Source organism: Eumetopias jubatus, unplaced genomic scaffold, assembly GCF_037043125.1.
Source record: "Eumetopias jubatus isolate StellerSeaLion01/CBP00866 unplaced genomic scaffold, mEumJub1_p1.0 scaffold_15, whole genome shotgun sequence".
NCBI lineage: Eukaryota > Metazoa > Chordata > Mammalia > Carnivora > Otariidae > Eumetopias > Eumetopias jubatus.
In genome coordinates this window covers 3748710-3773092 of record NW_028274821.1, presented here as the reverse complement: position 1 = coordinate 3773092, position 24383 = coordinate 3748710, and the positions used below count along the sequence as shown (strand labels likewise).

At 49.1% G+C, this 24383-nt stretch overlaps 1 protein-coding gene across 4 annotated transcripts in view; it reads right to left on the bottom strand.

Annotated features, from left to right (window-relative positions):
- SYK (spleen associated tyrosine kinase) overlaps positions 1–19100 on the bottom strand; it is a 76005-nt gene extending 56905 nt beyond the window's left edge. For 2 of the 4 annotated variants that reach the window (XM_028117295.2, XM_028117299.2), the window contains exons 1-2: positions 18967–19100; positions 14965–15054 (exon numbers count right to left, since the gene is read on the bottom strand). The gene's annotated coding sequence lies outside the window, so the exon portion shown is untranslated. Of the gene's footprint in view, positions 1–14964; positions 15055–18746; positions 18767–18966 lie in introns of those variants that run through there. The other 2 variants (XM_088019275.1, XM_028117297.2) reach the window with 2 other exon arrangements.
- Between the last annotated feature and the right edge of the window lie 5283 nt (positions 19101–24383).

The window sequence follows — 24383 nt, the reverse complement described above, 5'->3', positions numbered from 1 at the left end:
GTCTTCTTCAACACTTCAAATATTTCACAACGCCAGTTCTGGTTTGCAGAGTTTATCATGGGAAGTCTGCCATAAAGAACTCTTCTCGCTTCTCTGTGCATAGGGTCTCCATCCCTCTCTGGCTTTTCTCAAGATTTTTCCCTCTGTCTTTAGGTTCTTTCTGTGGGTTTCCTGGATCCTTGTTGTGGTGACTGTAGTTTTGCTTCCCCTTTAGCATGCTTTGTAACTTTTTATTGAAACCTGGAAATGTTTTTTTGTTTTGTTTTGGTTTGGTTTGGTTTGGTTTGGTTTGGTTGTTGTTGTTGCTGTTCCTGGAAACCTGGCAGCGTTGAATCAGGTAATAGGAACTGAGGTGTGAGGATTTATCTTCCTATACTAGGATTTCATGCTTTCCGTAGCTACAGGTGCAAGACTACGTATTCTTCTGTGTCTTGTTTCTATGTGCTCTATTGCCTTTGCGTTTCCCCGACTACCCCTTCTCAGAGGACTGTCTGCCCTTTGTTCTTTCAGCTGCCATCCAGTGCTACGCTATGCCCTGTCGGTGTGCAGGTAAGGCACACAGGAAGGGGAGCTTCCCCTAACATTGCCATTAACTCTCAGGCTCTCAGTGAGCCAGGGCCACAAGGCTGTGACCTTCCCAAGTGTTTCTCCAGTGGTCTAGCTTCCTTTTTCCCCAGCCCCACACTCCGTTTCCTGTCTATGTTCCAATCCATTTACTTGAAGCCTTACCCCCATTAATGACGGGGTGTGTGAGTTTTTGGCCTTCAGGTGACACGAGGGGGGTGGAGGATGAAGAATCCCCGTGCTTCAGCTGGGACACAGCAGTGACAAGGTCTTCTCCCTGGATAGGAGCCTCTTGTGGGGAAGGCTCTGGGGGCATTTCATAATGATTCCTCGCCCCCCCCTTTCCAGTCATGAGGGGCTCTTTCTCAGTCGTCACCATAAGAACCTCAGGAGGCTTGTATAAATCATTTCTCCCATTATTTTCTTATTCTTCTTATTTTCTGTATTTCTGATGTTCCGATGCCTAGGTCTTGCCGATCCCAGAAGAGACCGCCCCTCGCAGGGTAGGACAATTTCTGCAGACAGTAAAGGTCTCTCTCTCCTACAAGTAAGCCTTTCTCATCCCAGCCAACCAATCCCTAGGCTCTCACACCCTAGGGCCAGGTATCCGGCAATGTGGACAGCCCTTATGCCCGAGAACCCAGTGGAATTATTCAGAAGAGCTGATCTCAAGCCTGCTTACCCTGGCTTGCCTTTCCTGCAGAAACCACGACAAGGGCTCTCGCCCACTTTCCCCCATTTCCCTCTGCCTCCTGACTGACCCTGGTGCTTCCTCGTGTGGCAGTGCACGCAGTACCTCCTGTTTCTAGGGACCTGTGAGCATAAAGACTTCTTCCTTCACAACAGTCATTTCCATGTCTGTGTGCCTTACCACACCTGAGTAAAACATTTTCCAGGTATCTTTAAAATGAGACATTTAGAGAGAAAAAACCAAGCAAGTGGAGGCCTTGTTTAAGACTGCAACCCATGGGAGTTTCTCTCTCTCAAATTAGTCCACAGTCAGCCTTCAGAAATTCACCAACATGGCCATTTAAGAGCTCCTGTCCTATCCCCTAGTTTATAAATTGCATGTGCATTGGAGGAACTCAAAATACCTGATAAAAAACAAAGCTCTGGACCAGTTTCTGGTGGGGACCTGGGCACGCTGCAGGTGTGGACCCATCTCCTTGCCCCTGAGCTGTATGAAGCAGTACAGAGCCACTGAAGGAAAATGCCCACTGCCGCCCTAATGTGCCCCCAAGATTTCTGCCTCCCACCTTCTGAGTCAGCCTGTGCTGAACATGACCTCCCATGACCCGGGGGCCTGAGCAGCGTGAGCCACAGGGACCCCAACCCCCACTCAGTGGGTGTGCATTTTACTACATCATCGTCAGTTGCCAACTTGTGCAGTTGGAAGTAAACCCGCCATAAAGTCACTCCCTGGTTATGAGAAAGATATTTACTCAGAAATACCGGCTATGAGGGCGCCTCGGTGGCTCAGTCGTTAAGCGTCTGCCTTCGGCTCAGGTCATGGTCCCAAGGTGCTGGGATCGAGCCCCGCGTCGGGCTCCCTGCTCCGCAGGAAGCCTTCTTCTCCCTCTCCCGCTCCCCCTGCTTGTGGTCCCTCTCTCACTGGGTCTCTCTCTCTCTCAAATAAATAAATAAAATCTTTAAAAAAAAAGAAAACCACTTGTGTGAGAATTCGAATATTCTTGTTTGGAGAACCCACTGGGCCTGCTACCCTTTTAAACAGAAATACCAAGTCATCGACACTGTTTTGAATCCTGAGGTTGGTGATCTGACTTCCACACCTGTTCCCTGATGTCCCCCAGGTACCAGCCTGGTGCCAGGCACGTTGTAGGATCTCAAGAGGAATCTGTCACCTCATTAGTTAATAAGAAATGCAGGGCTAAGCGATTTTCGCTGTATTGTAAAATGGCTCATCTGTTTCAAAATCATGTCTCTTTACAAAAACGGTCTAATCCAACTTGGTTTTAAAAATTATTTCCTTGCTTTGTACAAGAAACGAAATACAATCAATTCTCCGTGGGTGTGGTAATCATGTCCTAAAAAGCTGCCCTGAACACCAAATTAGTGGATAAAGAACCACTGTTTTGAGAGGAAACACAGGCTTGTTCTTGGGGGTCCGTGGTCACACACTCCCATCAACCAGTCAACACACAGTCTTGTTCTAGGTGTGTTTCTGCTTTAAGACACCTGATTGAATATTGTTAATTAATTAACACTGAGCCCATGGCCAGCAACATGGCAACTCCTGTCCAAAGGAAGCCCATCTAACATGTATTTTCCCCAGAAGGCACATCACAGCCTCGCGCCCGCGGGGCACCACGCAGCACTCCAGTGCTAGGGTCACAGGCAGGTTTAAACTGCAAAGTCACCAACAAAAAGCAGAATTTTTTTTTTAAAATGTGAGACTCAATTGACACAAAGATGACATGTGGGCAGAGTGCGCCTCATCCGCCCCAGCTGGGAGCGCGCGTGGCCCGGTGAGTCAACACCCTGCTGCCATCTGCACGTCCGCAAAGGACCTTGAGAGCCTGTGAGCTTCGGGTCTGCGGTCTTGAGTGAATTTCAGTGAGTACGTGAATTCGCAGACACAGAATCTGCGACTTGTGGGGATTGAGTGTACCTTGTCTTATAGAAGATGCTAAATGTAAGTTGTAGATTCATCCTTCACCCATTTTGAGTGACTTCCTGAACATTCACAAGGGCATCCACGGTCACACGCAGATGAGATGGGCAAGTAGTTATTGTAAAATGCATGCAACGGGAAGGAGACAGAAGTAGTATTGCAAAACTTAAACCTCGCTTAGTCTTCGCTCCTGCCAACCCCATCTTGCTGTATTTGTCAGCTCTGCAAAAATTTCCTGGCATCCTCAAAAACATAGGTTTGATATACATATATCAAAAATCAGTCCACGGCATGAGACAAGCCTGCCTGGCCCACTATTACAGGTTGATATTTGCTATAGGCCAGCCAATCAGTGTTGTGTACATAAAACAACATGACAACGCGCAAAGTAAATAAGAGAATGAGTGAGCAGCCTTTGCCCCCGAAGGGACCGGAGCCTGAACATCAGCCCTGCTGCTCACCAACTCTCTGATGTTGGGCAAATTACTCTCCATACAAAGGATGTAGCTTTCACTTTATGTGGAATGTTCTTTGAGGAGATATAAGGGCAGAACAAAAAAAAAAGAGGAAGAAAAAGGTAAAATGGCAACATTTGTTAATTATGAGTGTGGCTGCACTTTTCTGTATATTTAAAATTTCCGCCAAAAAGATGGTTGTCATGAGGAATAAACGAGGTCATCTGTGATCAAGGCCTGGGGCTGGGCTCCTGTTGTTTTTTGCAGTCTGACCAGAAACAGACTGAGTGCAAGGAAGGATCTTGGCCACTGCTAACAGCCCCAGCACCTAGCACGGTTCCTGGCTCGTGGAACTTGGTCCATAAACCAACGTGCTGAAGAGATCACAGAGCCAGCCGAGGAAACAGCCCTGCTTGGCCACGCAGATCGGAGAGGCTGGTAGAAGCAAAGAGTGCCACATGAACTCTTTTTGGTCATTCTGAATGTATTTTCTGTTTATTCTTAACTCTTCCCGCAGAAACTTAGTCGTTTAATAAAAAATGACAAACGTTCTGTAAGATAAATAGCAAAACATCAGATAGCACGCGTGTTGACAAAGTAAGGATGTCACGACCAGTGCCTCTCTGAAATAACCCCACAACGAGAACCAGAAGGAGACATGCCAGGGAATCAGTAGTAGACCCCTCTAACCCCAAACAACAGATTGTGGGAGCAGGACCCAATGCAGCAAAGGCTCACCCCGGGAGCACGAAGACCCTCAGGGAACACGGGGGGCAGCTACAGACCTCGGGCAAAAAGCCCACAGAGCAGGGCTCCCACAGAGCAGTGGGGGATCAACCATGTTTTGAGGGCAGAGAAGAGATTCTGAATGGCCGGCAGGCTCCTTGGGAAGAAACAAATATTAAGCCAATTCTCTCTCTCTCTCTCTCTCACACACACACACACACACACACACACACACACACACACACACGCACGCACACACAGCATTACTGAGAAGAGGAAAACTCTGCTGGCCTGGAATCCACCCTGGACCACTCCCTAACATGACTCATTTCCAAGGGAGGAACCTGCCCTGGGTCGGCACAGTGATACTAAGAGAACCCAAGGAGACAAGCAGTAAGACAGACAGGTGGGGCATAAAGAACATTCACCGGAAGACTGTCCCAAGGGGCAGATGAAGTCAAGGCCACACACAAAGCCATGGGATCAAAGCACTTACCAGGATAATCGCTTGGTTACAACAGAAGCTCAAACTGGAGACACAAACGTTGGTGGAGGAGATGGGGAGGCAGGGAGGGTCACGGGAAGTCAGTGGCAGAGGTCGGGGAAGGCGGGAAAGCAGAGGGAGAACAGGCGCTCGGTTATGGAAGCGCACGAAGGACAGGGTGGAGTAGCTCGAGAAAGTTGAAAGGCAAATCCACTAAGAATTCAGCGCAAAAACATTAGAAAGACAAAGGAGACCCCAATAGACAAGATCTATGTCCCCAGAGCGTTAAAGTTCAATGAAGGAACGGAACAGACGTTTAGAGGTTTACTTCAAGTCACTTTTCAGAAACCAGAGGACTTCTCCCCTGGATTCTCTAGCCCGGGAGCCTATCAGGGAGCCTGAATGACCGACCTCAGAGCTCTCCCCGGCCACCCTCGAGGCCGGAGGACGGGAGCTGATCCCGAGGGGCCAGATGGTCCAGTGGGCTTGCGGCTGGGGGCGGGGGCACATGGACCATGGACCACAGTGCCATGGATGGTAGGAAGGCTCCGATGGTCTACCCGGAATCGGAAGGCCCGAGCAGGGCTACCCCCCCTTCCAGATGCCTGCTTCAAAACCACTGCAGACGATTGTCCGTGGTGCAGACGCTGTGCCCGCCACCGCCACCGTGTCGGAGCCCCAGGACACCTGCTGCCCAAGGCGTTCCTCACGCAGGAATCCTAAGAGGTCTGCGTTCCTGAGCAAGCTCGACTAACAAACCCAAGGAAGTTCTAGACCACAGCAATGCTTCTCCACCCTGACTACAGCTTAGAATAGCCTGGGTGATTCACTGTTTAAAGTGCTTGCTGATGGAGCTCCAGCCCCAAATTGCTCAGAGCCTCCTGGGGCGGGGCCAGCCATCTGTGGGGTTTGGACGCTCTCCAGGTGACTGGTGCAGCCGGGGGGCTGGCGCTGGGGGTACACAGAACTGCTGCTCCGGGCCGGCCGCCTCTGCACCGAAGGTTCTGGGGCTCCACGCCGACCCAGACAGAGCCGGCCCCGGGCAGCGAGCAGTAACATGGCTGGGGAAGAGGCAGCAGTGTGCAGGCGGCATTCCGGCACACCCTTGCCCTGACGGGGATCCTCACCCCGAATCCTCAGACACAGCAGCACCGCGAACACAGTCCCGCAGGTGAGAGCGCCTCTCGCCCCTGGACGCCTTGTCAGTGGCGCAGGCGGGCGGCGGGGCGCCGAGCTAAGTTTAGGAAGCCCGTGTTGCTACACTTCCTGACAACAGGCTGAATCATGAAAGGAAGGTCTAGAATTCCCCAACCCTTCAGAATTGCTATCTTGTGCTGCTTTATCTCTCGCCCAAAGAAGCAGCACAGGAATCCCAGAAACAGGCCAAGTACACGGACGGAGGGCGAGGCAGGGCTGGCACCTCGGGGACAGGGACAAGCGCCCAGCTGGGCGGTCCCACCTGGCGGGACGGGCACCTGTGCAGTCACAGGCTCCCACAAGCACTGCCTCCCCAGGACACCCGCCCCTCTGCTCAGCACACGTGAGCACACAGTGCATGCTCCCGGAAATAAAGACCTTGCTTTCTGGCACGGGATCTGCATGATCTTCTTCCTTCTGCCTTAGTTGGAACGTGTTCCCTCTTCAGACGTCCCTTTCTAAATGGACAGAAACTCGGATCCCAAATATTTTGAGAAAATGATGTTGGATTTTTTTTTTTAACTGCAGAGTAATGAACAAGTACTAAGGTCTTCTCCATTACCTCAAAATCCTCTTGAACAAGAAACTAGTTGATTCTTCCAGAACTATACTGAACCAAGTATGCTTAACCAAGGACACATCAGTTAGTAACTCTCTCTAAGGCTGTGTTCCCTCGGGATTGCTCCAGGGCAACAACTGGAAACCACTCCATCTCTCTGCGACTCATTACTGACCTGTCACTGAGCTAGGCTATCCGGATGTGTGTGTGTGTGTGTGTGTGTGTACCTGCAATGCGTGTGATAGGTGCGCTCTGTGTGGGGTGTGCCTGCATGTGTGCATGCTCTGTTGTGCATGCTTATGTCCACACATGAGACGTGTGTGCTCTGTGCATGTGTGTGACATGCATGTGCATGCGTGTGTCGGGGAAGGCTGTAGTGTAAATGTCACTATGCAGATGACTGGGCCGGGCCAGATCCTGTGGACAAGACTCTGGGTCTCATCGGAAGGATGTGGGCACCCTGGGGTCAGAGCCCTTTAAGGAAACAGGAAGGATCCAGGTCCACATGTGGAAAAGTGGCAACTGTTGCAATCCACTCTCCACAGGCAGCATTTTCGGGGGCAGGGGGTAGAAGCTTGTGTCCCCTGACTCCGGGAAGAAAGAGCAAGAAAGAGCATGGGGCTAGCCCGTGCTGCCATGAGGGAAAGGCTGCTCCACTCTCTGCCCCCCACGGAGCGACGAGCCGCTGGGCGGGGGGGGGGAGCTCCTGCCCTTGAATGCATGGCTTCAAGTGTGGCAGAGGACCGATCTTAAAACTCTATTTCCCTTTAAGGACTTGAAATGTAAATGACCACATGTGGCTGGTGGCACTATACGGAACCACACGGTTCTCGGTCCTTGTCAGGGAAGCCAGGGAAAGGCCTCTGTCCTCACCTGGGTCTGGTGTCAGCAGCAGAGCCCCTGTGCAACATGATGGGACAGGTGGGGATCATCCTGCAAAGTTACTTCGAGACATCTGTCCCTTTTAGACATTTCTCCTCCTGAGGCCAAGTGTGGGCTTTCTTTTTACTAAGGAGAGACACATTTTACTCCAAATACCTATACCAAATAGCAAATAGTCACTGTATCCAAAGCATACGTGATACATTGAAATGTGTGCATACAAAGCGATGCCGAGCTAGGAACACAGAGCATGCAGACATGTCTGTAGCACAGTCTCCAAATGGAAGTTTTAGAAGTGCATGACAGGGCCCCAGATAATGCCACGAAGTGTTAAGTGTTTCAGTGCTTTAGGGCAGGAGGGAGGCCATGACCCCGTGAGGAGGGGGTGTTCCTGTCCAATGACTGAGCACAGGAGGACAACATCCTCCACTTGCTGCGTGGTGAAACCCAGCAGGCTTCCCAGATGCATTGCTAGAGAGCAGTGCGATTGCTTCAGAGTGAAAGTGACACTGCCCAGTAAGGGCCACTCTGTTCCTGTGACCCTCCCACCAGCTTCTAAAATCATGTTGCTCCTAAAAGACCCCTTTTTTTCCACTCCCCGGGCGAAGAGAGGTTACTATGTAAACTCCTGGATTTCCCCGCATTGAGCCACGACCATCCCGCAGGCAAGCCAGAACGCTGGTGCTCTGCACCGTGCATCTGTGAGCCCCAGAATCCTGCATCTGCGGGCCCCAGAATCCTGCATCTGCGGGCCCCAGAATCCTGCATCTGCGGGCCCCAGAATCCTGTATCTGCGGGCCCCAGAATCCTGCACCTGGAATCCTCCAGCCTCATTTTGGAGATGAGCTAAGCAAGAAAGAACCTAAGAAGTTTCCGTGAATGATGGACTCCAGACCCACGTGCCTGGTCTGCCTCTGCCAACCACGCTGCCCCCAGGAGCTGGAGTGGTCCTAAAAGTTCTGCTACAAATATAAACATGGGCACATGGGATGAGTCCTGGGAGTTCCCCGTGGGAGTACAGCTCCGTGCCCCACGTGCATGTATGGATGGACAGAGTCAGCCCCAGGGAAAGCACAGCCACAGACTGTCCCCAAATGGCCTACAGCGACAGCGGGCCCCATGTCACCACCCGCCACAGTCGGCAAGGTCCCGAAGCCAAGCCACAGTCACCAAGAACCCAGGGCCCCAGCTCTCAACCCAGAGCAAAACTGTTCGTGTTCTCATGGGAAAAAATCATCTCAAGTAAGTACAGGGGAGCTGGAGTCATGCTGAAGAGTCATCTGACAAATGGAAACCGTGCAATGCCCTCACGCAGAAAATGCGACAGGCCAGTGTTTCTATCAGACCCAGGTGCACATTCTTTCCCAGAGAATCATTCCGCGTGCTTGCACCTCCTACCAGTCTGCCGGCTTGTGCAGAGAACGCCCTGACATTCGGGCTCACACCTCTTCTTCCCCAACTTCAGACATCTGGACCTTGTGATGCAAGTGCAAAAGGAAGGGGGTGTCCACAGTGTGAAGACATGTGAGCTCTGGCTCTTCCCACATGCACGCATGCATGCATGCGCACCCATACACAGGTGCAGACAGACCAGAGTCTTTGCAATCAAAGGCATGCACAACTGCCATTATGCCCAGCACACGAATACATTCAAACTCGACGGCAATTTTGCTAGGCTTTAAAGATGTGCCTGCGTGCTCTAAAGCCCTGCTCACCCGTTCTCAACCTCAGCTGCTGCACTCGGTGGGGGAAGGGGCGGGGGCCTTCACGAACGTCCAAAGGCAGGCCACCTGCCAGACCACGTCCGAATGTGTGGAGGCAACCTGAGCATCAGCGGGCGCACCGAGCCTGCGCGATGGCCGGAGGCAGGTGGGAGGGCCCCAGCTGCACCGCCTTGAGCAAGCCGGCCAAGCTCTGGAGGCCCACCTTCTTGTTTGGGGACCGACATCCAGTCACGGCGGATGCTCTGTCCTGTGTTTGCTCTCCTCCAGTCTCAGCCCAAGCAAACCTCCTCATTTTATCAATATCACTGTAAATACCAAAAACTTCTGTATGCAGAGTCAAAAGGTGCATTTCACTTTTTCTCTAAGCTGATATTACTGCCCTCCCCAGGTAACAGCTGCTCATAGCTGGTGCCTTTGCTTCCAGACCGAGCCGCGTACTTGGCGTGTGCTGTGCATACCTGAGCGGACAGACCTCCATCTAAATTTGGTAAATAATCCACGTGGCCTCCATCGTCATGTATATGAATGTGTTTTAGAAAATACATAGTGATATACCACAAACTGCTTTTTCACCGACTATAACTTGGACATCTTTATATTTTGGTCTACAAAGATCCCACATTTTTAAAAAGACCACCACACAGGATTACAAGGCATGGACAGAGCACACTCGATTCAACCAGTCCCTCTTGTGATGTGTATTTCTTTCTTCCTTTCCTTTCTTGGGTTTTGTTTTTTGTTTTTTTTTTTTTTTGGTATTACAAAATGAAATGTAGCAACGAATTACTGTATGCATATATATTGCTTCACTTTTGTGAATTTATATGTGTAATAAGTTCCTAAAAGTGAAACTATTTGGTCAAAGCACATGCGTGTTTTAAATTTCAGAAGACAACCCTGCCTGCGTCCACCTGTGTGAGTGTCTCTCTTCCCCCACATCTTGTCACACAGCAGACCCTTAAATCAACGCTCACTGCAGAGAGGCAGGGTATGTCCATGCACGTTGGGCTCATTTGCCTTTTAACTGCTTGTCTGTATCCTTGGTGGAGGTTTCTATTGGACTGTGTTCATTTTTCTCACTGATCTGGAAGAACTCACTACATGGCAAGGCTATTGGTCCTTCACCATGGACACTGAAAATAAATCTCTTGCAGGGTTTTTGTCACTTGTTTATACATTCTTTATCGTTTGTATAGAGACTTGCTTAAAATGTTAGGAAATGATACCCATCAATCTTTTCCTTGGTTTCGTATTTTCTATCATATTTAGAAAGGCCTTCTTCACACCATAATTATTTAAAAACTTGCCCAAGTTTTTCTTCTACGATCTTGTTGTTATATTTTCATTTTCTGCGCAGCCCGGAACTTACTTTGGTATAAGAAGTAAAGGTTTTCCACGGCCACTAACTAATAGCCCATGCTCCCTTCCCTGACGGACGGGAGATGCCCCGCTTGCCTTGCGCTAACATTCCACACTCCGGGCCTGTTTCTCCACTATCCACTGCACCTGTGTCTTAGGAGCCCATGGATCCTGTCCCCCCTTACCCACCCTGTGTTTCCTTGTGTCCCTGTGTCTTCTCATGGTGAGGCCCGTGGCGTCCTCTTGTGCTCTCGGCGGCAGGTCACCATGAGGAGGAGCCAGGCTGGCCCGTCACGTCCCACGGATTTGTGCGTTGAAGTCCTGACTTCCCAGGACCTCAGAATGCGATTTTATTTGGAAAGAGAGTTTTTACCCAGGTGATTAAGTTCCAGTGAGGCCATTATGGTGGGTCCTAATCCACTATGACTGCCGTCTGCATAAAAAGGGGAAGTTAAGACATAGAGAGGCACACAGAGTGAAGAAGGTATGAGGACACAGGGTGGAGACGCCATCCACAAGCCAGAGAGAGAGGCCTCCCTGCTGACACCTGATCTCAGACCCCAGGTCTCCAGAACCGTTATGTAACCCCCCCACCCCAGTCTTTGGTCCTTTGTTCCAGCAACCCTAGCAAACGAATACCACTCTTCTCTGGATGGATACGCACGCTGTTTCCAGAGTTTCCTTAGAAGAGACAAGCTGGAAGGCTTAACTGGCGTGCGCTCGCGTGTGTCTGTGTGTGTGGGTCTGCAGACACTGGTGGCCCCTTGGTGGGAACCCCACATGGCCTTCTGCCTTCCTTCTAGAGTGCATCCTTTCCCAGCATCTCGTGAGCTGGCTTCCTCTGATGGGACCACTTCAGTTCCACCTGCATCACAAGTGTTCCCACAATTGGATGCCACTGAGTTGGAAAACGTCCCTTCTCCCCGCTCCATTCCACGGGTCAGGAGGCCTCCTGACCTCCCTCCCAGCCCTGGTGGCAGAAATGCCCGCAGGGAGCAGCGACTCTTCCCTTTGTGGGGCAGCCTGCGGTGTAGACGGTGCCTTGGGGAGCCCTGTCAAACTAGCTTCCATGTGGCCCTGGTTTACTCTGATGGGAAACCTGGAAGCAAGCTTCACGTGTGTTGAAAGGAGCCAAAACGTGAAAGCATCCGACGTTCTCATATTAACCTCTCATGGATTTAAGACTTGTCCAATTGCTATTGAATTAGCTTAGTTTCCCAACACAAAGCTGGCGCACTGAGCTCATGCCCCGCCCCCCCCGCCCCCGCCCTGCCTCCTTGGACTTCCTCAGGTCCACGGACGGGACTTTCCACCTCCTCGCTAGGCACCATGGCAGATCCCTGCACGTGCCTTATCAGTGCAGCAGGTAAGAATCACGGGTCTGGATGAGCCGCACATCGGTTTTAGGCTTCGAAATCCAGCGACACCCCTCAACATTTGGATAAGTCACTTCACCTTCTCAGCAGGTGAGTGAGATGGTCCCCAAGCCCCCTCCCACCCTCACGCCGGGTGCATCCTTACACCTGCTTCTGAGCGAGCGATGCTTCTGGACTGGCCACATCCTAATCGTCAGCCCGGACATGACAAGGCAGCCCTCTCCTTGGGTGCACTTCCTGCCTGAGCCCCTGGCACAGCTCCCCCGGCCACCACGAACCCCAAAGCCGCGCCAGGCCTGTAGTGCAGGCCGCTCTAGCGAGCTCCCCTCCTTCCTCCTTGCTGTCACATCCTCCACAGCTATGACCATCAGCTGATCGGAGTTGCTAAGAAAAGGAAGTGGTGGAGTGTTTCTCCAAGCCTGTGCAGCAGCTATAAATGCCGAGAAAGGCAAGAAACAGCATTAAGACAGTAAGACAGACTGTGAGTCCGTGACCACAATGGGAAGCAAAGGAGGCATTCCGCCAGTGGACGGCAAGCTGCTGCCCACCCCAAAAGACAAAGCAAGATGGGCTCAGCCTGGCGAGGGAAACCACGTCCAGGTGCTGGAGCAGGGCAGCCGTGAAGGGGTAGCGGGCCCGAGGCTGTGGTGCCCTGGGAATGCCAGAGCCCTGGAGGGCAGGGGTGGGGGCGCTCGGAGCAGCCAGGCTGCCCAAACCTCTCCAGCTCCTCGGTCGCTGCCCCCCTTCCCTGCTAAGCAGTCCCTCTGCAGGAAAGACACGCGTTTGGAGAGGCAGGGCATGGCCACATCCCCGAAGAGCAGAGAGCCCCTGCAGCCCACACACTGGTTCCTCGTTCCTGGTTCCTCCTGCTTCGTGCAAACCTCACCCCTCCTATCGAAAGGGGCACAGGCTCAGTGAGAGCCACAGAACAAATGCAGACCCAGAAAATGAACTCCTAGGGCACCTCGGGGGGGGAAAAAAAAAAAAAAAGACCAGCACACATCCTAGAGACACCAAGCACAGCAGGAAAGCTCGCCCCCTTAAGGAAAGGCACCAAATGAGCCAATAGATGAGCCGAAGCCAGAGGGAGACAGAGGCTATGGAGTAAGAAGACAGTGTCTGAGCTGGAACCACTAGGAAAAACCACAAAAGCCAAATGTATCGTTAAAAAGAATAAGGGATTAACTACATTCCTTAGAAATTAACCACCTGCTTGCTGGAATATAACAGCTTCTGCAGACGGACTTTGTAACAGGATGGACAGGGCTAAGATCTTTCTCGAGATGAGGAATAACCTGCTGGTTTTGTGAAACATAATGCAAAGGACAAAAGGGAGAAAAATGAAAGAAAAAGTGCATTCACTGCAGCTTTGTTCATAAAAATTAGGTGGTCGGTTAGCTCACTTGGTGAGAGGCGTGGTGTTAATATAATATCAAAAATTGGCGGCGGGGGGGAAACCCTAGATGTCTGTCAGTAAATGAGCTTATCTTCTAGTCTGTGGAATAAATTGCAGTGATCACCGATAGGAAAACCTCCTCACCCCCAGGCATGTGGTTGATCAGAAAAAGAAAGTTGCAGAATGATACTAGTGTTAAGAACACACACACGCGCACACACATGTACAACGCACAGGACCAAGGCTGGAAGAAAACACACCTCTCTCCCACAGAGGGTGGGCTGGGGCGGAGGTTGCTGGTCAAGGTCAGTGTTAGTGGTGCTGTCAAATCTGAATTCTTCCCTGTTGGACACGTACTGGGGCATGTCGTGCACTTAACACATTAAAAAAAAAGAAATGCTAGAAGCTTCTCCCATCTTGGAGGTCAGAGGAACTCACTTTAGAAATAGTACTTATTCGTCTGTGACCTGTTTGGGAATGCTATTACTAGCCTCTCCCCAAGACTGCAGAAGATTCACAGCCACTCCCTTGGGAGAGGCGGAGATGGCCACGTCCATCCTACCCACAGGCCAGGAATGGGCACTGCACGCGGGGTCCCCGTGGTGCATCACCATGAAACCCCCTGTGATCGTTCCATTCCTAAAGACCAAAACAGTAGTTTCAAAATGGAATGGGACTTGAACCCAAAGGAGCTTCGGACCCCTCAACCACTGTTGATAAAGATACTCAGGAAGACATACAACAATCAAATTATTCAAATATTCTTAGCATTTAAGATGAAAATAACCACAACATTTACCTCCACCCAAGCAACACCTGAGGATCTTATAAAGGGACAGCAGGAGGTCACCAATCATTTCACAAAGTGGACTTTAAGAGTTCTGATCCCCAAGATGCTCCAAGAACCAACACATCCCATGGCCACGGAGGTGTGAGTATGTTGACAGATGCCCTCCCTCCCCCGGGCGAGTCACCTGCACCATGGCTTCCCTCCCCCAACAGCTTCCTGCTCAGGCAACATGATTCCATCCAGCATCTTGTGACTAGTGCAAGGAAAGTTCCCCTGGGAATATCATTTAAAATCACACAGCACACGCTTCTGGACCAAGGGATCCAGGCCAAGCATCCGAAAAAAAGCAATGTGGGCTCCCCATTCCTGGGAAAATACATATTGCCATCAACTGAATAATAAAACACCAGTGTCACAGCAAATACAGAGGTGACAGGAAAACTGATATAAAATGCAGATGCCAAAATTGGAATGACTATGTATTATATATAATATACACATCATACATATGTATATATACACACATATATACATCTTACAGAAATAAAACGTTTTGAGGAAATGCTTTCAAAAATTATTACCATGGATTTATAATGGGTACACTGTATATGAATGCTGCTGATCAGAGGTATGTTAAGACCCCAAACGTAGAGCAAACGTCTGACAGGCACTTTGCGAAAAATGTCTTTAGTCAAGCCATTTCCCCAGACAGGTTTCCCTTATTAACATGTGTGCAGCAAGACAGGGGAAGCCATCAGACTCGAGCAAGACGATGAAGGGTTCCAGAGAAACAAAGAGAAACGTGGAACGGATCAGTCACCTGGTTTACTTGGCGCAGTGGAAAAGCGAGTGCAGGGGCCTGGTTTTGCGTCAGAGAGTTGGGGAGACGTTGTCATAGGCACAGAGCCTCCTGAAAAGACACAGAGGCAAGAGTTCACCCAGGAGAAACACCAGAGGGTTCCAAGAAATAAACTGGGACTGTATTGTACACCTCGCTCTAGCAATCAGTATCATCACAGTCCATTCCAAAGAGGCTTCTTAGCCCCCAGTTACAGCACGATTACCGCGGGTGGTGGTGGTCTGGGATTTCCGAGTGCTCCTTTCTCAGGGCAGGAAGTTGACAGACACGGGCTAACACATCAAAACCAAGAACAGATGAGCATATTATCAGGAAGTAAGGTGGAGAATTCTAGAAGAGCTGTTGGCTAAAAAGATGAGAAGATTGCTTTGGGGAGCAGCACTGGAAGGCGGGGAGGTATTGTTATAAAGTAGAATTTCATAAAAGCAAAACTCAACTCTGGCCACACCAACGCATTTCCAGGACATGTTGGCAGACACACACAGCTTTAAGAAATTATCAGACTGACCAGAATGCAATGAAGATTTATCAGTTAAGACAAACAGCTGTAGTGGGAGAGCAGAAGGTCACACGCTGGACATTTCAGCGCTCGTTGCAGCCACACAGGGCATAGATAAACAAGCCAACGTGTAAGTTGTGGCTTTTCCTAAAACTGGGCCCAGGGCCCTCGGCCACCCTTCCCCACTCCCCCACCCACTGTTTTGACCATCCCTGGGCCTGGGCCTCACTTACCCTCCCGCCCTGGGCCCCTTCCAATGCTCCTGCACAGCCCTGAGGGGGGTAGCGCCTTCTCCAGCCTCAGGACCCAGGACCCCAGTGTCAGAGGGAGGTACCTCAGGACCGATGATGCTGCTGACCAGACACCATCGTCATAAAAGCTGCTAGTCCACCCTCCTTCGTAATTGGGGTGTCACTGATATTTGTTCAATACCTGCTCCCTCCTCTCAACCATCAGCCTTTGGCAGCCTCCAAAACCCATTTCTGGTGGTTTCCAGAAATGGACAGATCAAGAGAGAGCCATTTTTGATTCGTTAAACCTCCGTAATACAACCTCACCTTTCTTTTCTGTACTCGTATCTTATAGGCCTTAGCTAAGTTTGACTGCATTTAAGGTTCCAATGCAACCACCTTTCAAGATCCATAGGGTAAAACTTACATAATTAACTTATGAAGGCAAACAATTTTCAAATGAATACAAGCCAACATTTTGTCAGACAAAACTATAAGCTCATGGGAAAATGTGCCTGCTAATATAACACCCAAATGAATGAATGAACTTCTCCATTCAAATCCGCTCAGTCTAGTTTCATACTAATCTTTCCACAATTCTTAGTCAAAAACAAAACAAAACAAAAACCTGCTTTTCTAAGTGAAAAAGGACCGACTTGTTGAAATGCAAGGCAGAAGAGCAAGAGATGACACACCGTTAATTTGGGCAATTTTATTTCCAGTCTCTCAAGACTCTGCCTTTCGATTTCAATTGCTTTAAAAGAAAAAAAAAAAAAAAAGTTCAGCGCGTGAACGTTTAAAAAATAATTCTCCCCCAAGGGCCTAAAGAGTTCATTGTTTCTTTCTCTACTCATTCACAGGGAAACCAATCCAGAAAGGGAAGAAAATGTTAAAACTTGCAAATGGGAATCCGGGGGAGAGGGGTGAGGATGAAGCAAAAATTAGCTCGGATTGGGAAAAGTACTCTGCCATTCCTTAGGCACAGACAGCGAGCAAGGCGTGGAGGGGACAGGAAACAGTGGTTCTTCCAAAGACACACTGAAGCTATAACGGATGGCAGTACGCTCCCTGCGATCTCGCTCTGAAATCATCGACCTCGGGACCCTTGCTGTTTGAGAGCACCGTTTATCAGGAAGGCTGAAACATCCTATTCTCACTGGGATCTGTACTGTGATTGTTACCACTGAAATTTCAGCGAAGTCTTTGCTATTTCACACTCCCCGAAAAGGCACAATTGCCCATTTAATCGCAGAAGGTGTGAGCTACTGCGCAGTAGAAATGCAACTTATTTCCGAAAGTAAACAATAGCCCCTAGGAGTCTTAAAGGGTCCCTTAAGTCCTAATGCGCAAAAGCTCAGAGAAACAAGGTTTTGAGGTAAGTTTTAGGGAATTCACTTGGTGACAACATCTGCCCTAAACAGATACAGAGCTATTTATAGTCTGTTTATTCCACTGAGCGAGACGGGTCACACTGTTAGTGCAGATATATGAACGAGTGGGAAATTAGGAGGCTGCCCAGGGAGCAGTACCTTTCTAAATTCTGAGAAATGTTTTTCTCAGTGCTGAAATTTAGAGTCTCAATTTGAATTCTAACTTGTGAAAAACACACGATTCCAAAACATATCAGCACAAGGGTTTTGGAAAATAATTATGGACGTGCAACGTACTGCGTAAGTGATAGTATACTAAGAAGTCTTTGGTGTAAAATCAGAGAAATTAGAAAAAAAAAGGAAAATAAAATAAAAACAGAGAAATCAGACCTGTGTTTAGAATACTAAATATGAGCCTGAAGAAGGCTAGAGTGAGTTATTTCTTAATACAGATCTAGCAATAAAATTATCTGTCAACTTCATCCCTTGGGAAAGGGTAAGACCTAAACTATATACCTCAATTTTTATCCTAGCTCAAAACATTAAAAACATTCTAGTTATTAAGCCTATTTATAAAAGCCTACCTATGAAAGCACTCCACATACAGAGAATTCAAATCCATTTCTATTTTACTGCAAAATTTCTCTAAACACATCAAAACAAAAGTATAATGGAGGAGAGACAAAACGGTCTGATAAAATAATTCTAACAGACAAGATTTCTCATTTAAAACACTTAATACTCTCCAAGTTTTTCGACGTTTTAGCTCAAGGATAAATATATTCGTGCACTATATGGACTTTTGGGGGGGGGCGAGGCAGATCAATGAATTCAGTTGCATTTAATTGAAATGTTGTCTTCCTAGTAGCAATGAATTTGCTCTTACTAACACAAAGACTTCAGCCTCTAGAATCATTTCCATTTCTTCCAGGAATTCCAAGTCATCACGAGATGAACTCCCTTTTAACTAGAAAATTCAGATGTGGGGCATCTCCAACTCCTAATCACTCGCTGACCTGCTTCCAGGGTTTAAGGAAAGGAAGGCCTGCTAGTTAAGGTTTGCTAAGGATCAGTGGAATCTTCGGTGATTCAGGCAAACTGATAACTAAATAACCTGCAACAAAAGATTCAAACTGTAACTTCTCCAGTGACGGGCTTTCTAGTTCTCGAACATTCGAGTAAACCTAAAACTGAACTGCCTTTGTACAGTAATGTAGATGGGCTTAACGTTTTGGAGCCGGATTGCCCAAACGATATTTAACTCAAACTTACAGGGTGCTACACTTGGCTCTCCAAGTCCCTTACTGGCCAAGTAAGTTACTTTACCATGTGAACGTGTCACAGTCAGCAATCCTGCTAAATTTTAGCGGTGGCTAAGAAAGTTTCATGTTTTTATGCAACCGCTCTTTCTTTCCGTAAGAAAAGGCGTGGATATATTAAACCCTCTGCAGGCACAGAAGCATTTGCACCTTGAGCCACTCCCATAAATACGGTGGAATTTTCCAGGGGATCTATAAAATGGCCAAACGAAAATGTGCGCTTTCTGGCGCCCAGGGACTCCTGGCCCGCGCCCGGCCTCGCGCTGCCCGGACGGGCCCGACCCCCAGACGCACTGGGTTTAGGACAAAAGATGGCAGCACCTACCGGTTCTGATTCAAAAGAGTCAATCTGAGCGTCCCTCCTTTGTCAAGGGCCTGAGGCCCTGGGCGCATCTGCCCAGCCCGGGAGCCGGCACAGACCCGGGCCCGGGGAGCGGCGACCGCATCTCCCCCGCCGCCTTCCCCCCCCCCCCCCCCACCGCGCGAGGGTGGCCGCGGGCTCCGCGTCCCCGCCGCCGGGCGGAGGGAGCGCGCGCCACACCTACCTGTGCCAGGTGAGCCGAGGGCGGGGCGCGGGGCGCGGGGCCGGGACCGCTCGGGGCGCAGCGCGGGACCGCCCGCTCGTCCCCGCTCCTCCTCGCTCCTCCCGCGGCTGGAGGCGCCTCAGCCGCCCAGCGCGAGGCGCTTCCTCATTTTGGGCAACTTCCTTAATGCGCCCGGGCAGGGCCCGCACTTCCTCCGGGCCGCCGCGCCCCAGCCCCCGGGCCCGCCCCCCCCAGGCCCCGCCGCTGCGCCCGCGTGCCCCCGGCGCCCCCGCGCCCCCGGCCCGCCCTGCCGCCCCTGCGCCTGAGTGGCCCCAGCGCCCCAGCGCCCAGGACAGGCTCCGAGGGCCCCTAGCGCCCCCGCGCCCTGCCTCCCAGGCGCAGCAGAAGGGGCCCTCCTATACCACAAGGGGCACTGCCAACAACAGGAACCTCGAGGGGGCCACCTCGCCAGCCTCCCGCCGGGGCCTTTGAAGCACCGACAGCTGTAAGGGGCGCGCCCATTTCTCCGAGCCATGGCTTGGGAAGACAGTCTTGCTCACTGTGTGGTGTATTGCCGGTCACCAACCCAAGACACCCCTGCTGACCTGTGGCCACAAGGCCCTGTGCCACCCTGCCCCGGGCTCTAGGTGAACACCAGACCTCACTGCGCACCGTTGGACGGGCCCGGCTTCTCCAACGCCGTGTTTTCTGAGGGCTCTCCTTATTTCAAGGTTCTTGACAGTGAGTTTAACTTGCTTCCTTCCACCCGCAACCGGTCCTCATGCCTGGAGCTAAATAAATTAAGTTTAATATTTACCGTAGTTTAAAAAAATATTTTAAAAACACCTGTCTTAGCCTCCAGTTCCCATCTCCTCTCCTCGTTCTTCGGTTGAACAGCCTTCTTTAAAAATTTCCCATTAAACAGTGCCCGGCCCCGCAGATTCTTGGTAACAGCAGTTAGCAGTAGGTGTTTTAATACCCCGAGCCCCCCCAAAAAATAAAAATAAAAATAAAAATAAAATTAAATATATAGAGAGTTAGATTATAACTGCTGTGGAGAAATACAAGGTGATGGGGAGTGTGGACACTCATGGGTGCCCCTCTGTCTTTCCCACCTGGACTTCTAGTCCATTCATTTTTAACTCAAGTGACGGATTTTTATTATGGTTCTGTTTGTTAAGCAGTGGACTTAATTGTGCTTCAAACAGACAATGAAATAGCCAGGGTTCTCTCAACAGAGCCTGTAGAACATGGATACAGGAGTTTTCCAGAGTGGGCAATATTGTTGGAAATGGACAACCAGGACCTGTTTTGAGTCTGCATGAGAAGAGCAAGCCGGGTGTGGAGGAAGATGATGTGTTTCCCTAGGGGTGGCTTGTGGTGATGAGGTTCTAGATCCGTTCTCATGCACCGCCATTCTGCACTGATGCTGGCCCTCTCACCTTCGAGGCATTTTAAAGTTACTTTGCATGCTTATGATGACTTTGAAAAAAAAAAAGTGTTAAAATCATCACACAAATACCCAGGGAAAAACCTCTCTAAAAGACAACTTAAAAATAAAATCTTTTTTTTTAAGATTTTATTTATTTATTTGCCACGAGAGAGAGAGAGGGAGAGAGAGAGAGAGCGAGAGCGAACAAGCAGGGAGAGCGGAGCAGCTGACAGAGGGAGAGGGAGAAGCAGACTCCCCGCCGAGCAGGGAGCCCGATGCGGGGCTCCATCCCAGGACCCTGGGCTCATGACCTGAGCCGAAGGCAGACGCTTCACTGACTGAGCCACCCAGGCGCCCCAAAAATAAAATCTTAAAAAATAAATAAAAGTCAACACGTTTCTGCCAGTCTTTCTTCCTTCTCCCCGCGGGTCTTCTCCTTCTGCCCACTTTGCCGTTAATCTTTCACCTAGAAAATCTCTGCTGTGACTATCTTCGGAGTCCTGGAAGCCTCCCTAGTGAAACCCTGGACTCTGATGGTCTTGGGAACTCCCCACACTGTCACTTTTTAAAATCTCCTGTTCCTGGGGCGCCTGGGTGGCTCAGTCATTAAGCGTCTGCCTTCGGCTCGGGTCATGATCCGGGGGTCCTGGGATCGAGCCCCGCATCGGGCTCCCTGCTCGGCGGGAAGCCTGCTTCTCCCTCTCCCACTCCCCCTGCTTGTGTTCCCTCTCTTGCTGTGTCTCTCTCTCTCTCTCTCTCTCTGTCAAATAAATAAATAAAATCTTTTTTTTAAAAAAATGAAGTCTCCTCTTCCTGCAGATTTTTATTTTTCTTCTTTAAGAATAGTAAACACGCCTGGTTTCTGGTGTTGCCGTGTTCATTGGCATCTGGAGTCTCCGTGTTTTCTTACAGAGACGATTTGCCGTTGCTTCCGTCGGAAGCCCAGGGTAAAACTAGTGTTTGACAATTGAAGGTAAATTCTCAGCTTCTGGTTTCTTTGGACCATCTAGGTGATAGGAATTTGAGCTGGAAATTTGGGCACAATTTTGGTCAACTTACGGTTGCTGTTTTTCAAGGATTCATTTCTTCTATTTCTGCTCTTTGCCTCCTTTCCTTTTTCTTGTATCTTGGAGTCTGAGTTTCTCATATTTCGTGCCTTTCTCTTCCTTAGGAGTTTATTCCATCACTTTGGAGGAACATGCTCTCTGTTTGTTTCCCGAGATATGGAAGTACAGGTATTTTAAAGAGCTTCCATATCTATCCAGAAAGGTTCTACCCTCGAGTTCAATGGTTTGGACTGTAAAGAATTCTAGTTCAGAAATTGTTTTTCTTTACATTTTGTAAGTCATTATTCTATTGGTTTCTTGCTTCAAGTGTTGATGTCCAGAGGTCCCAACCATTCTGGTTCTTTGTTCTTTATTCTTTGTCTTTTTATTCTGATTCTTTATCCTTGTTAGCGTGGTGACTGCTTCACTGTTTTCACCTTGCCCTGGCTTGGAAAGGTTTTCCCAGAATTGCTTTTGCTCTGCTCCTCGGAGGGTGACAGCTCCTTGATCCTTATGGCAGGTCCTTTCTCTTTCAGGGCTACAGTTCTGGGGCTTCATATTCCTTTTATGCCTAATTTTCTAAAGCCTTCAAGCCTTGGGGGATAGGCTTAGCTGAAGATGAGTTGTGCCAACGGGGGTACCCCCTGCCCACAGGACCCTGGGTTGGATGCAGGAGGGTCCGTCCGCTCCTCGCTGGCAGAGGGAAAAGGAGGAGCTCACCCACTTCTTTGGAGGCACCGTTGGGCATCAGTTCAGTTCCCCAATTCCTGTGGGGCCCCGGTCTTCACACTTGTGACAAAGCCATGCCCAGATGCTGACATTTTTCTTTTTCTGCTCATCCCTGCTGCGGCCATTTTCACTACCCCATAGTCAAAAACAGGAAAAACTGAGAATATGCGATGACTCTTCTTTATCCACTCAAGATTTGAGGGAGAACTGTGAGGATTCTGTAGACTCACGAGATACAGTTTCAGGGAGGCGGGATGTGACCTCACCAACTTCCGTTTTTCATATGAGCCAGCACCTTTCCAAGTTTGTCTGGCTGAGTGCTTCTCCTTTTTTTGTTTGGCGACTCTTGGTAACTGTTACATTTTTGTTTTCTGCCCCTCCCTTTTTTCCTGGGGAGACGTGGGAGAGGGAGGGAGGGCTCTTTTTTCTTTTTTCTGGGTAGTTGGGCCCTGAAGATTTCACCACCTTTATCCAGAATTTAGTGACACACATTTTCAAACTATAGATGTACAGAATGTGTGGATGATACATTGTACATTTTAATATTTAGAATGCAAGCTTTACATTTTTCATCTCTTTCGGATTCAAAAACACAAGTTACACATGATCTATCTGTTAAGATGCTTCAGGCTGCAAATAAGACTCTTCAGCTCCAGCTATTGAAATAGCAAAATTTTACTGGTGCACAAAAGGGCAAACTCCAGAGGTAGGGGACAGCACTAGGTACACTTTAATACAAATTGTTTTAAGTTGAAGGAAAAATCACACCACACAGACTTCACCATTTTAACTGTTTGAAGGAGTAGGGATACCTTTGTAAAATGTAATAACTCAACCCTATCTTGTCTTCTGAAGCAAGTTAATTTCGATCAACCCGCACGGCCGAATATCAGAGTCCCACCTCTGATCACATCAAAAATCCTGCAGGACCTGGTAGGAGGAAAAAGCTCCTTCAGCTGGATCTCCTTCCCCAATCGAACTGGGATTTAAAACTGACCTTTTAGCTGCAAATGGTGGGCTTCCTTCCTTTTCTGTTGTCAGGCAGGTTTTGAGCATAAAAGGAGAAAAGGTAACTCGAGGACTAAGGATAGCACTTGAAATTGGATGGCATGGGTTTACACCCAGTGCTGATGATACTGGCGGGGGCGAGAAAGCTCAGGCTACTGTCCCCATACTTTCCTGGGCGTGTGTGGCTCCTCCGTGCACCTCTGATTTCTTTTAGTGAAATTCAAATCAACAAACCATTACGGTGTATCTGTTATTGCCAGGCATGATCCTAAGCACTGGAGATTAAAAAGGATCAAATATCTCAACAGGTGACCATGTATTTGCCTAAAAGTTTGCTTTTCAAAAATAGAATTACTTAATTAAATTCAGTTCCAATTTATAGTTAAGTATATAGTAACTAACTTGATGAGCAATATAACATTGTTTTAGGATAGTCTTCTAATGTAAAGCATTCAGTGTGTTGGTGTGTAGTCTTACTAATATTACCACCCTGGGAGTCCTAATAGATTTTAAGTGTACCCAGAAAAGCATATGCCTAGGAACAAAGAACAGAAATAATGTTTTCTGATTCAAAATATGTTTCATTTCAATGAATGGGAATTTCTCGCTTGTCCATGCATCTATTCGGTGGATAAGGTTTGAAAACTTCACTGATTTGAACGTTCAGATTTGATCCAGGGTGGAGGTTGCTACCTTGAAACTCAGTTAAGAATGAAAAATTTTCATTCTTTTCATTTATACAGATGGTCAACAGACACATGAAAAGATGCTCAGCATCACTGATCATCAGGGAAATACAGTCAAAACCACAATGAGATGTTACCTCACATCTGTTAGAAGGGCTAGAATCAAAAGAACAAGAAACAACCAATGTTGGCGAGGATGTGGAGAAAGGGGAAGCTTCTTACACTGTCGGTGGGAATGCAAGTGGGTGCAGCCCCTGTGGGAAACTGTATGGAGGTTCCTCAAAAAGTTAAAAATAGGGGCACCCGGGTGGCTCAGTCGTTAAGCATCTGCCTTCGGCTCAGGTCATGGTCCCAGGGTCCTGGGATCGAGGCCCGCATCGGGCTCCCTGCTCCGCGGGAAGCCTGCTTCTCCCTCTCCCACTCCCCCTGCTCGTGTTCCCTCTCTCGCTGTGTCTCTCTCTGTCAAATAAATAAATAAAATCTTTAAAAATTTTTTTTTAAAAAGTTAAAAATAGAGCTACCTTACGATCTTGAAAT